The following is a 13,271-nucleotide window of genomic DNA, read 5'->3' on the forward strand; positions in this document are numbered from 1 at the left end:
ACTGAGTCTGTCGGATGGAAGATTGGCTATCTTCGGATTTTGGAATGAGCCACGGAGTTTGCGACATGTAAGGCTAGTTTCACACTAGCTTTTATTCAACGCAGCGCACGGCGCCGCTAAGCCCCGCCCCCTGCTGGCTCCCTACCCGCCCCATCCGGTCATCGCTGCCTACTATCGCACATGGACGCTTGCGATCTGCGCACCCTATCTTTAGCATAGGGTGCGCAGATCGTGCGCTGGCCGTGCGCTAGTAGGATTTTGGAGTGAATTGCGCATTTTTGAAGGTGCGCCGAGCACGCCGAAATGCAACATGCTGCGTTCGGCGCGATAGTAGGCGGCGATGACTGGATGGGGCGGGCAGGGAGCCAGCAGGGGGCCGGGCTTAGCGGCGCCATGCGCTGCGTCGAATAAATGCTAGTGTAAAACTAGCCTAACACAGTTGAAGATGACTTTGCTCACGCTTCTCTTTGCGTCGACTATCCATAGACCAGGCGCTCGCAGATTACCTTCGGTGAACAAATGGCCTTGGTGTCTCACTAAGTCATGATGATGCTGAGTGAGCAGGGTTGTGACGTGATGACGTCCAGGAATTATTACCGGGTGTTTCTCTGAAACTTCTACCTCAGCTTCTTGAAGACAGCCACCTACTCTCAGCAGCCCGTCTTGGTCAACAATTGGATCGAACTTCTTTAGCACGCTGTCTCAAGGAATAGGTTGTTCCTTGTTGGGGTTGTCTCTGACTATTTGTGTATCCATGATGTCCAGGAACATCCTATCTTCCAAGGACATAGCTACCTTGTCGTCCTTCTTTGTCCTGTGGAAGCCTGTACATCCCATGTGGTCTCGTTCACCTTCACAGGTGTGGTCTTCATTGGTAGGTGCTGAGAAAGGGCAAGGTAGTAGAGTGCTGTTTGACAATTCCTTTACCAGAAGAGTATTGTGACATGGCCGTAAGAGAGATGGACGTCCATTTTCTAGTGTGCTGGTAAGCATACTGTTGACTGAGTCCAGCTTGGGTGCTCCTCCTAGACAGACATCTCCTATGATGACCCATCCAAGGTCGTGCCTCAGTGCATACGGAGCATTCCTGGAGCAGTTTATACACTCTCTAGCCTTGTGGACTCGTAGTATATGTCTTCCCAGGAGTAGAGCTATTGGGGCTCCTGGACCCATCTCAGGAATCAGGTGGGCTATATGCTTTAGATGGGAATGATGAGTCGCCACCTCCCGTGAAGGTATCTCTGACCTGTTGTCAGGAATCTGATTGCACTCCAGGATGGTCGGTAATGATTGGCAGGTTTGGCCATCTATGGACTCCACTTTGTATCCGGTTGCTTTTCTCCCCACCGTCTCAACGGTACCTGAACATGTCCTCAGGGTGTAGGGAGAATCAAGGCCTACAATGTTGAAGTTGTCAAAGAAGATGGACCTGGCTAGGGACCTGTTACTTTGGTCATCCAGGATTGCATATATCTTGAAGACTTTGTCTTTGCGGCCTGCAGGACCTTCCTCCTGTGAGTCCCCTACAGATCTCCGTACATTTAGAGCTGACTTCAGGGGTGTCTTCGTCAGTGTCCTTCTGCTTCCCATCGTGCTCTGCTTGAGACAACATTCTTAGAGGTTATCCAGGGTGCAAGGCTGTATTGTGATCCGTGCTGCTGCGTTCTGCACATTTCACGCTAGCTTCACAGTTCCTGGCGAAGTGTGAGGTTGTGGGACAACATTTGAAGCAGATTTTGTTCTCCTTGATGAAAACTTTGAGATCCTCCAAAGACTTCTCTCTGAAGGCTCTGCATTTCAGTAGAAGATGTGGTTTCTTGTGTAGAGGACAATGTTTACTAACATCCTGAGGCTCGCTCTCGTCTGGAGGGGGTTTATTCACCTTGTGAGGAGGGCCAGTGGAAAGTGAGGAGGGCCTGTGGAAACAATGTTGGTTTTGTGGACTGCCACGGGTGTCCTACTGGATTTGACACCGGGGGCAGTGGAAAATGACAGAGTAAAGTCAAAACTAGGGTCATTACTGATCCTAGATTGTTTGGTGACAAAATCAACAAATACAGTGAACGGAGGGAATGATACATTATGATTTTGTTTATACTGTGAACCACATGTAATCCACTTTTCTTGTAGGTTGTAAGGAAGTTTCTGTACTATTGGATTGACACCCTTAGCAGTGTCTAAGAATGCCAATCCGGGCAAGTCTCCTTCCTCCTGGGCAACCTGTAACTCATTCAATAAATCACTCAGATCTCTAAGCTTTAGATAACCTTTAAGTCCTATCTTAGGAAAATCATCAATTCTTTTATATAAAGCATTCTCTATGACTTCTACTGTCCCATAGCATTCATCAAGTCTTTCCCACACTTTATGTAGACCTATGCAGGGATGCTTTACATTAATGTCTCTCAGTCTTTTGGCATGCTCAACTGACTCACTTCCAAGCCACTTTACCAGGAGATCTAACTCCTCACCACAAGAAAGGTCCAGACCATGAATAGCATTCCGGAATGAGGTTCGCCATGACCGATAGTTCTCAGGTTTGTCAGTGAACTTTACAAGTCCTTTTGTATCCAGTTTTCAGTGGGCAAAGAACTTTGCAAAGTCCATTGTGACTCCGTCAGTGCTGGAATGAGCCGGTGTGTTATAGTCATGTCTAGTGTGTGGTGTATCACCATACCTGTAAGACACTTCTGACTGGATAGTCTGTGCGGTACCTTCTGGGTGAAGAAGGTGTCTCTCTAAGGCAGGATGGGAGCTGTACCTTCTTCTCAGTGGAACGGTAGCTGTGGTCGACATCTCTGTGCTGGACGTCTCCTCGCCTATATCGGTATGATGCTTCAGGGCTCTCATCCATGCCGGAATGTTGACGGATGAACTCTAAGATGCGCTGCGCTGGATCTGCTCTAGATCTGGTCCGAGAATGCTGCTGCGTCTCTCAGAATCGGGATTTTTCATAGCTTCCAAACACTCAGCCTTAGCTATTGCGGCTGCTGTCTCTTTGTCTGCAGCAAGTCTTTCTAGTTCTGCCTGCAGGCGTGCGATTTCGGCCTCTCTCTCTGCTTGCAGACGTGCGGTTTCGGCTTGCAGATGTGCGGTTTCGGCATGCAGACTTGCGGTTTCGGCCTCTCTCTGCTTGCAGATGTGCGGTTTCGGCTTGGAGACGTGCAGTTTCCGTATCTTGATCTGCTTGTCTCAGCTTTAGATGCATCTCTCGTTCGGCGAAGGAGGATCTTGCCTTAGCTGTCTCTGCCTCAGCACAAGTGACATGCTGGAGCTTGCTCGTGACCTTGTTTTGAGTGAGGATGTGCTTTTTCGAGACATTGTGCATTTAGCTGCGTACTGCTGAGTATATTGGTGGGAAACAGTCTATGTATGGCGGGCTTCCACGTGGCGGGAAAGATGTAGCACTTCTTGGCAGGCTTCCATAGCATTCTGCAGCTGTATGGCGGCTGCTATGATACCCGTATGCGGAGCAGTGTGGGTGTTAGCGGTCCCGTAATGTCTGATCAACTGCAGCCTGCGACCGGCTGTCAGTTTCACTGAAGGCAGCTAATCTGTTCTTACTGGGCCCTGGACTCTCTTCCCCTGTGGCTGTATGGCGGCTGCTGTAGTACCCAAATGCGGAGCTGTTTGGGTGATAGCATCCCTTACAGCCTATGTAACCACCGCCTGCGACCGACGGTTCAGTTTTTACTGAGCTCTGGGCTCTTATTCCTGCGGCTGTATGGCAGCTGCTGTAATACCCGTATGCTGAGCAGTTTGGGTGATAGCGGTCCCGTATAGCCTGGGTAACCACCGCTTGCGACCAGTGGTCCGTTTTTACTTTTCTGCTTTCTTCCACGTATGACGCTGTGTAGATTCCAGCATATGCCTTAACCTTTCATCCACTCCCAGAAACAAGACTGTATAGGTGCTTAAGTCTATATTTATTGGGATGATGTGGACAACAATGGGAGATGATAACAGATGGTATAGTAGAACACAGTAGTAGATAAGATCAGGGGTTGTTGAACACAGGTATGGATGATTCAGATATTGTTGTACACAATGTGGATGATTCAGGTAAAAACTATAAAAAACAGATAATGCAGCATGTCAGTACTGATAGACAATATACAATACACAAATACTGGCAGGTAATAGCAATGATACAGACTGCTGTTATATCAATAGCATGCATTATATAAAGGCTGAGCAATATAACATACATAGCAGTAAAAGAGAAAGAAATATCTAACAACTAATGGCTGCCAGCTTTACACTCACTGAACGGAGGATGCATAACTATCATGCAGTGTACTAGCATTACTGGAGCTGAACATGCATTGCAAACATCATGAGGAATGCATTTTGGCCAGCTAACAGAGATGCATAACATATATTCATAAATGCATTAAAACTTACTGGAATCCGCTTGTTATAAGCAATGGTTTGGCAGAGAGCTGAGCTGAGCACATGTGAGATACTCAGAAGACCGGCAGGAATGGTTACATGTTGTTGACCAGGGCAGGAAGAAGGGGCGGTTCTGAACAGTTAACCATTTGGGAGAACAGAAGATTCCAAACACATGAATAAGAAAGAGAAGGGCAACTTATGACACCTACTGGCGATAGCTGGAACAGCACTTAAAAATATCTTGCTGCACAGAATGGGCAGAACAGTGTCTTTATTTCAATTAAAGGTTTTGTCTCTGGGTGTCTGTGTTTTATTTACAATTTGACCTTGGGGTTAGTAATAGGGGCGTCTTATTGACGCCTCTCCATTGCTAACCTCCCCCCAACTATTACCCCACTTGCCATTGCTACAGGGCAAGGGGAAGAGCAAGGCTAAGTGCCAGAATTGGCACATCTCAGAGATGTGCCTTTTCTGGGGCAGCTGAGAGCTGATGTCTTCAGCCACGGGGGCCCAGTATCCATGGCCCCTTCCTAGGCTGTTAATATCATCCTGCAGCTGTCTGCATAGCCTTTGCTGGCTATTAATTATTGGGGGACCCTATGACATTTTTTGGGGGTCCCCCATTTTAATAGCCAGTAAAGGCTACATATACAGCTGTGAGCTGATAATAATAGCCTGGGAAGCTCTATGAGTATTATCCCCTTCTAGGCAATAGACATTGGCCCCTAGCCGTTGGTTTACCCTCTGCTGATTGCGAAAATTTAAAACAGAATAAGGAGTACTTGAAAAACCAAAGAATCAATATAAAAATTAATCCTTTATTACATCATTAATTACAGTAATCAATACCACATACAACATGAAAAAAAGTAAGAAAGAACAAGGAGGAGACATAGGTAAAAACACAGAAGGAGAGTTACAAGTCCATAGTATGGCTTGGCCAAACAATGGGAGTGTCAGCGTGAAAAGCAATCAAATAGAGGTGCACACAATTACCATTGCCATAATTTTGCTACAAAGTGTCAGGCCAATAGAGCACCAAGGCATTCATCATGCAGGAACTGCTGACACACTTCAGCCACACAAGGTTTAGCATTGTCATGCATCAGAAGGAACCCAGAGCCCAGTGCACCTGCATGTGGTTTCAAAATGGGTATGAGGATCTCATCCTGGTACCTAATGCAGCCAGGGTACCTCTGGCTAGCATATGGTGGGCTGTGGTGCCCTTCAAAGAAATTCCTCCTCACACCATTACTGACCCACTGCCAAACCTGTCATGCTGGAGGATGTTGCAGGCAGCAGAACATTCTCCATGGTGTCTCCATACTGTCATGTCTATCACAAGTGCTCAGTGTGAACCTGCTCTCATCTGTGAAGAACACAGGGTGTCAATGTCAAATCTGCCAAACACTGTGTTCTCTGGCAAATGCCAATCGTCCTGCATGGTGTTGGGCTCTGAGCAAAATCCCCATCTGTGGACATCAGGCACTCAGACTATTCTCATGGAGTCGGTTTCTAACCATTTGTGTAGACACAGGCACATTTGTGGCCTGCTGGAGGTCATTTTGCAGGGCTCTGGCAGTGCTACTCCTGTTCCTTGCCCAAAAGCTGAGGTAGTGGTCCTGCTGCTGGGTTGTTGCCCTCCCACAGCCCCTCCCATGTTTCCTGGTGTACTGGCCTGTCTCCTGGTAGCACCTCCAGCCTCTTGACACTATGCTGACAGACACAGCAAACCTTCTTGCCACAGCTCGCATTGATGTGCCATCCTGGATGAGCTGCACTACCTGAGCCACTTGTGTGGGTTGTAGAGTCTGTCTCATGGTACCACGAGGGTGAAAGCACAACCAATGTTCAAAAGTGACTAAAACATCAGCCAGAAAGCATTGGTACTGAGATGTGGTCTGTGGTCCTCACCTGCAGAACCACTACTTTAATGAATGTGTCTTGATAATTGCCAATAAGTTCCATCTGTTGTCTATTCCATTTGCACAACAGCATGTGACATTGATAGTCAATCAGTGTTGCTTCCTAAGTGGACAGTTTGATTTCACAGAAGTTTGATTTACTTGGAGTTATATTCTGTTGTTTAATTGTTCCCTTTATTTTTTGAGCAGTGTGTGTATATGTGTGTATATATATATACAGTACATATGTATATCTATTCTATCTATTATATTCTAACCTGCCAGTGTGATTTTACTGTACACTGCACATGAATTGCCAGCTTTTCTAAGGACACTGGTGCGCAAGAATTGGACAGCACTTGTATGGTCCGAGTGCTGTGCGATTTTTTTTTTTCTCGCATCCATTGACTTGCATTGGCAAGTCTCATTCGAGATATGCTGCAAATCGCAGCATGCTATGATTTTTTTCTCAGTCCGATTTCAGTTGAGAAAAAAATTGCAGATGAGATGTAACTCATTGAATAACATTGGTCAGAGTGCAATCCGATTTTTTTTTTTTTTCGGATTGCACTCGCAAATGAGTATGAGCCCTAAAAGTCTAAATACATCTCTGCATACCAGGACATCTCTAAATACCATTAGATTAGATGTAAAATAAAATTCCAAGACAATTTTTCCCCAAAATTGATAAAAGAATTATGACAATCAACTGTAATAATAAAGTTTTTTACCCACTTTTAAAAAAATAAATTCTACAAATCATTATATAGTATAGCAGGCAAGGATTGGTAATCTGCCCAACCGGGCATTTTCCCGGTGGGCCGCTATTTATTAGCTGGTTGTGGGCCGCAGGCTAATGCGGTGGCCACCGGCCTCTTTTACCCGCCGCTGGCCCTTTAAATTTGCGGGCATGGCGGCAGTTCTAAAGGTGCATGGCTTGCGCTGCAGATTTTTGGGTGGCACTAGCACCCTAGGGGTTAAGAACGCGCGGCGACGTGAAACTGCACGTCACGGCACATTCTTTGAGGGTGGAGCAGAAGAGAGCGCGCTGTGCCGTCAATGGTTGCCTGCAGGGCAGGCAGCGCCTACTCACGTCTCACTGTGTCGCGTCCTATCATCGGCGACGGCGTCCAGGGTGGCAGCAGGAATCCAGGAGCGGCTGCTGCTGCGAGTCTCCTACCCCCGCGCGCTGATTCAGGGCAGGCTTCAGGACAGGTCCAGACTCCAGTAAGTTGGCCGGGGCGGGGGTGAGTCTAGTTATAAAGAGGGCCTGGGGGTGGGGAGGTCGGGCGGCAGGCGCCATCTGCCTGAGGCTGAGCTGAGGCTGGCTGGGGGGGCTGCAATCTGCCTGAGGCTCTGAGCTGAGGCTGGCTGAGGGGCCGCAATCTGCCTGAGGCCCTGAGCTGAGGCTGGCTGGGGGACCGCAATCTGCCTGAGGCCCTGAGCTGAGGCTGGCTGGGGGGCCGCAATCTGCCTGAGGCCCTGAGCTGAGGCTGGCTGGGGCTGAGGCTGGCTGGGGGGTCGCAATATGCCTGAGGTCCTGAGCTGAGGCTGGCTGGGGGGCAGCAATCTGCCTGAGGCCCTGAGCTGAGGCTGGCTGGGGGACCGCAATCTGCCTGAGGCCCTGAGCTGAGGCTGGCTGGGGGGCCGCAATCTGCCTGAGGCCCTGAGCTGAGGCTGGCTGGGGCTGAGGCTGGCTGGGGGGTCGCAATCTGCCTGAGGCCCTGAGCTGAGGCTGGCTGGGGGGCAGCAATCTGCCTGAGGCCCTGAGCTGAGGCTGGCTGGGGGGCTGCAATCTGCCTGAGGCCCTGAGCTGAGGCTGGCTGGGGGGCCGCAATCTGCCTCAGGCTCTGAGCTGAGGCTGGCTCGGGGGGCCGCAATCTGCCTGAGGTCCTGAGCTGAGGCTGGCTGGGGGGCCGCAATCTCCCTGAGGCCCTGAGCTGAGGATGGCTGGGGGGCCACAATCTGCCTGAGGCCCTGAGCAGAGGCTTGCTGGGGGGCCGCAATCTGCCTGAGGCCGTGAGCTGAGGCTGGCTGGGGGGCCGCAATCTGCCTGAGGTCCTGAGCTGAGGCTGGCTGGGGGGTCGCAATCTGCCTGAGGCCCTGAGCTGAGACTGGCTGGGGGGCCTCAATGTGTCTGATATGTGTGGGGTCAGGAGGGGTTTACAGGATAGATGTAGCAGAGCTGTGTGTGTATGAGGTGTATGGAGCGGAGCCGCGTGTGTACGAGGTGTACGGAGCGGAGCCGCGTGTGTACAAGGTGTACGGAGCGGAGCCGTGTGTGTATGAGGTGTACAGAATGGAGCCGCGTGTACGAGGTATACGGAGCGGAGCCGTGTGTGTACGAGGTGTACGGAGAGGAGCCACGTGTGTACAGAGTGGAGCCATATGTGTATGAGATGTACGGAGCAGAGCCAAGTGTGTACGAAGCATACAAAGCAGGCTTTTCCCACGGATACAGGAGTACACGGTGGAGCCCCGAGGAGCATTTTAAAACTCACACATGACGTTCCACCGGAAGTGATATGCTGGAAGCTGACGGAAATGAGATAATTTCATGAGGAGATTGTGACGGAACTAGGAATGCTTCAGTTCCATCACCATGTCCTCCTCTGACAGCGCAGACAGCAGGATCGCCTTGGAATCGGGGATGCCAGCCATGTGAGCGGATCATGATATGTCCTGCACCGGGAGGCTCAGGTGGGCACTACAATGGGAGCCGGGCTGCTATAGTATCTTTATAGAATTTTTCTTTATTTCTTTCTCTCTTTTTCTTTCTTTCTCTGTTATTTCTTTCTCATTCTCTGTCTGTCTTTCCCTCATTTTCTTTCTCTCTCTTTGTTCTTTCTTTCTCTCTAATCTTTCCTTTTTCTTTCTCTCTCTGTTGTTTCTTTCCCCCCTTTCTTTCTTTTTCTTTCCTCTCTTTCTTTCTCTCTGTTCTTTCTTTTCTTTACTTCTTTCTTTCTCTCTCTGTTCTTTCTCTGTCTCTCTCTGTTCTTTCTTTCTTTCCCCTATTTCTTTCTCTCTCTGTTCTTTCTTTCTCTCTCGCTCTCCTTTCTTTCTCTCTGTTTTCTTTTTTCTCTCTCTGTTTTCTCTCTTCCTTAGTGCCCGTCAGTATGCCCATAATGCCAGCCACTGTGCCCTCAGTACCAGCCAGTGTGATCAGCAGTGCTAAATGGGTGCGGTTGGGTGTGGACATGGGTGTGGACATGGGTGTGACTAGTTGCGAAATGGATGTGGCCGGGGTGTGGCCTAAAATTTGCAGCAGTGCGCTGCACGCGCCGCTGCCTTTCTCCCTCTTTCCCTTCTTCAAAAGTTGGGAGGTATGATAGGGGCGGCTGTGACTAGGGGGTCTGGTGGCCCAATGGATAGCAGTTCTGCCAGGAATTCTGTCACCGTGGGTACAAAAGGGAAGGAGTTTTGGGAGGAGTACTGTACCTAAAACTAATAAATAGGACTGAGCTGAAATACTGGGCACAGCTGTGACTACATGTTATATAGTCGTGTTAATCTCCTCTCACTTCTTGTAACCTACAAGTGTACAAAGATATTATATAGTCACCATGTGACTAGTGGGCCTGTGTTTTAAGGCATTTTTATTACTTACTGCAAAGTCAAAAGTTTACATACAATAAGATTGCTAGACCTTAAACAATTCTGGACTGCTCATATGATGATGCCATGTGTTTAGAAGCTTCTTTTTTTGGCAACAGATGAATTAATTAGAGACACACCTGTGGATGTATTTTAATGCACACCCGAAACACACTGCTTCTTTGTGTAGCATCATGGAGATGTCTTAAGAAATCAGCCAAGATATCAGGAAAAGAATTGTGGATATTATATTTATTAATGATCTAGTGGATGGCTTACACAGTAAAATATAAGTATTTGCAGATGATGCAAAACTATGTAAGGTAGTTAACACAAAGGAGGACAGTTTGCAACTACAGACAGATTTGAGTAAATTGGAGAATTGGGCTGAAAAATGGCAAATGAGGTTTAACACAGATAAGTGTAAGGTTATGCACATGGGAAGGAGAAACAGATGCTATAATTACTTACTAATTGGGAAACTGCTGGGGAAATCAGACATGGAAAAAGACTTAGGCATCTTAGTCAATAAGAAGCTAAATTGGAGTACCCAGTGTCATGCAGCTGCCACCAAAGCAAATAGGGTCATGGGATGCATTAGAAGAAGTCTGGGGACACGAGATGAAAACATAATTCTCCCTCTGTACAAATCACTTGTCAGACCACACTTGGAGCATTGTGTGCAATTTTGGACGCCGGTGCTCAAGAAATACATTACTGAACTTGAAAGGGTTCAAAGGCGGGCTACTAAAATGATAAATGGAGTTAGTTCCCTACAATACCCAGAAAGGTTATCAAAATTAGGTCTATTTACTCTAGAAAAGAGAAGACTTAGGGGAGACTTAATATATATGTACAAGTATATCAGAGGGCAATACAGAGATCTCTCCAATGAACTGTTTGTACCAAGGACTGTGACAAGAACAAGGGGGCATTCTCTTCGGTTGGAGGAAAGACAATTTCTGCACCAGCATAGAAGAGGGTTCTTCATGGTAAGAGCAGTGAAGCTCTGGAATTCTCTTCCTGAGGAAGTGGTGATGGCCAACTCACTGAATGAATTTAAGAAAGGAATGGATGCTTTTCTTGTGAGTAACAGTATAGAAGGTTATGAATAACAGAATATTATAGGTAGATGGTTGACCCAGCTTTTTTCCCTATGGAGAAAATTGGCTTCTACTCTGTGGGTTTTTTGCCTTCCCCAGGATCAACAATGCAGAACAGCTGCACTAAAAATAGGCTGAACTAGATGGACATAAGGTCTTCCTTCTGCCTTCAAAACTATGTTACTTTGCTACTATGTTACTTGCGCAAATCTGGCTCATCCTTGGGTACAATTTAAAGATACCTGAAGGTGCCTCATGCATCTGTACAAACAATTATACATAAGTACAAACAATATGGAAATGTCCAGCCATCATACTGCTCAAGAAGGAGATGGGTTCCATGCCCCAGAGGTGAATGTGCTTTGGTCTGACTTGTGCATATCAACCCAAGGATAAAAGCAAAAGACCTTGTGAAAATGATGTCGGAAGCTGGTAATATTGTGTCAATATCCAAAGTGAAAAGAGTACTGTATCAAGATGGGCTGAAAGGCCACTCTGCCAGGGAAAAGCCATTACTCAAAAAAAAAAACCCACAAAAAAGCCAGATTAATGTTTGCAAATACACACAGGAACAAAGACGTTAATTTTTGAAGACATGTCATGTGGCCTGATGATACTGAAATTGAACATTTTGGGCTTAATGACCATTGTTACATTTGGAGGAAAAATGGAGAAGCTTGGAAGCCTAAGAGCACCATCCCAACTGTGAAACACAGGGGTGGCAGCATCATGTTGTGGGGTTGCTTTGCTGCAGAAGGGACTGGTGCACTTTACAAAAGAGATGGCATCATGAGAAAAGAAGTTAATGTGGCAATACTGAAGCGACATCTCAAGACATCAGCCACAAAGATAAAGCTTGAGCAGAAATGGGTCTTCCAATTAGTTAATGACCCAAAGCATACTGCCAAGTGGTAACAAAGTGGCTTAAGGATAGCAAAGTTAATTTTTTGGCCATCACAAAGAACAGATCTCAATCTATTGAAAATTTATCGCCAAAGCTGAAAAGGCAGGTGCAAGCAACGCGACCTACAAACCTGGATTTTTTTTCATATTTTTAAAAACACTTACTTTTTATTGTATTAAATAGTCACCTTAGGAGACTAGAAGCTGCGATCATCTGTTACTTGCATGAGCACTGCTATGTGTAGTGAAAATCACAATCTCCTAAATACCAGCCATGGGTTAAGGACGATTGTATTGACAGGCATGGGGTTTTTTAGCAGACCCTTGGCTGTGATGACAAACTATCAATGCCTCGCAATCACATCTCAGGCTCATTGATGGGCTGGTAGAATAGCGTGCCTCCCTACTGATACGTGGTAATTAGATTGACAGTAGAATTTAACATATTAAAAGCAACAGGCGCAGCTCCACTCCACCGGTAGCTGTTAAAGGCATATGATGTGACAGGAAAGATGCGGGCTTAATATGAGAGCCATCAAAGACAGGGAGCCCACATACTATGTACTAGCATGTTACATGTCAATAAGGAGTTAAAGGAGTATTCCCATATCAAAGAAGATCCTATTCCAATATGTAGTAGGTAGTGTTAAGCGATACCTTCCGATATCGGGAAATATCAGATCGGATTGGATCGGACCGATACCCCAAAAATATCGGATATTGACGATTCCGATACTGGAAACCAATGCAAGTCAATGGGACACAAATATCGGAATGCAAATAAATCCTTACTTTCCTTGTAGGTTAATTCTTCATGAAAGAAAACAACTAAGAATAATGTAGAATGTATTGGGGGAGGTGGAGGAGACATTAAAGGCATAGAGGTTTAGCCCAATCAAATGGAATAGCAGGAATTATTTTTTTTTTAAGACTTTCGGAGTTACAAAGATATTGACTAAGTTAAGCTTTTTTATACTTTGTCAGATATTTATATTTCACTACTTCCATGCCCTTCACCTTCTTTTTTACTTCTTCCACACTTTCTCCTTCATCATCCTAAGCAGCAGCATCTTTTTATCAACTTCTTCTTCACATAATTCATTTTCTTCTTCACCTTCTTCCTATTATTCTTTTTTTTACATTCTTCATATTCTTCTTATTCAACTATTATTCTTCTTCATATTCTACTTCTTCATCTTCTTCATATTCTTATTCTTCATCATATTCTTATTTGTGACAGGCATTCCTGTAGTTGTTATCTATAAAAGTTTGAAGATTACACCTTCCGTTCTGCCTGTCACAAAAGATTTACAACAGGAGTTGTCCGCGTTCAGTTTTGCCTGCAGCAGCAGGTATTTTCCAGGGGCACCAC

Source organism: Dendrobates tinctorius, unplaced genomic scaffold (genome assembly GCF_039654945.1).
Source record: "Dendrobates tinctorius isolate UK_male_01 unplaced genomic scaffold, ASM3965494v1 ptg000111l, whole genome shotgun sequence".
NCBI lineage: Eukaryota > Metazoa > Chordata > Amphibia > Anura > Dendrobatidae > Dendrobates > Dendrobates tinctorius.